Below are 1,545 nucleotides of genomic sequence, written 5' to 3'. Positions count from 1 at the left end.
CACTAAGCAGATTGTGGTTAAGCTATTCCAAAATATTGACATCATCAAACGTCAGGATTCCATTTGATACTCTTCCTCCTTTTAATATTTCCTCCCATGTCACCGGAAAATGAAAAGTTTCCACCATCGAACGGTTGAACATAAAACAGTAAGGACTCGTCTCCCGTCATGTGTCGGGTGCAGCCACTGTATAAGTACCAAATACTGTTGACAGGCCTTCTTGACTGCCCTACACACATTAGCAACTATTTAGACACGGGTTCCCGAGGCTTAGTTGTCCTAGGAAAGTCAACCACAAAGTTACCAAATTTTATTTTCTTTTCTGGAATTATGAAGTGTTGAGAAATGTCAGAATCAGAAAAACGGTATTTAGGAACCCCATGCAGATGCATGCTTCCTGTTTTTAGAAGACTTTTTGGACTGTCTTCCTTCTGGGTTTAAAACAAAATACTCGAAAATTTCAATCTTTGGACTTCTTTTCTCATTTCTTTTTGGAGGTTTCTTCGATTTTTCAGTCTTAGAACCTCTTTTTGATCTTTCCTTTTTGGTTATCCAAAAAGGTTTTCTGGTTTTCCTATTATTTTTGGATCTTACATCCATTTCACTGGCAGAACTATCAGATTGATCAGTTCTTGTTCTTAGGCTTGGTACAAATCTATTGGAAGGACTAGCGGACAAATTAACTATCAGAGATAAACTACCATTGAACTAACTGATGAAGGAATGGGATCAACTATTTTGGAGATAGGAGTAATAAATGTCTTGGGTTTTGGCACATAACCAATACCATAGACCATTTCGTACTCAGGTGGGATATTGAAACGAAAGTGAGGTAGGCTAGTATAAATCTCATTAAATGGAGGTGGAACAGCTGTATTATCATAGCCTATGCATGTCTTTTGTTTCACCCCAGCCTATGCCTCAGTAATCTCGTCCAATTTATCATAAGCCAACTCAAATCTTTCTACGTCTATCTTTCTTTGAGCTAAGTCTAATTCTATATTCTCAATTTTAGCATTTATTTCCATGACACGTCTTTCATGAAACTCAGCTCGTTTATTAGTCTGAAATATTTCTCATTTACTTTAGCCATATCGTTATTGTGAATTTTAATCCTAATGGTAAATATCTTTTCAGCCTTCTTTAATCATCATTCTGACATTTAAGGCTAAGATTTTCATTTATCAAGGCGACATTATTGTCACACCCCGAAAACCTTACTTAGGCAGCGGAAGACTTTTGACCAAGTTTTCGGGTTATGACAGACGCCGATAGGCAATCATAATAAAGTACAATATAATAATAAACAAAGTTTGACTATAGAAAGAAACTTTATTATTATTAAAATAAAAAGTTTACATGTGTATAAAAGCACGGCTATTACATGTCCTAGATTATTTTCCATATTCAAACACGACCCGCCTTTTTCCTTGGTCACCACGAAGCCATCACTTACCTGAAAAGCGTATTAAAATCGTTTGTCAACACATTGTGTTGGTGAGTTTCCCTTTTTATTCAAAATAGTCCGTATGTATGTGTGTGTGT

Source organism: Bidens hawaiensis, unplaced genomic scaffold (genome assembly GCF_021521415.1).
Source record: "Bidens hawaiensis isolate Kalapana, Puna unplaced genomic scaffold, B.hawaiensis_p1.1 tig00048380_1, whole genome shotgun sequence".
Taxonomy (NCBI): Eukaryota; Viridiplantae; Streptophyta; class Magnoliopsida; order Asterales; family Asteraceae; genus Bidens; species Bidens hawaiensis.
This window is presented reverse-complemented; position numbering follows the sequence as displayed.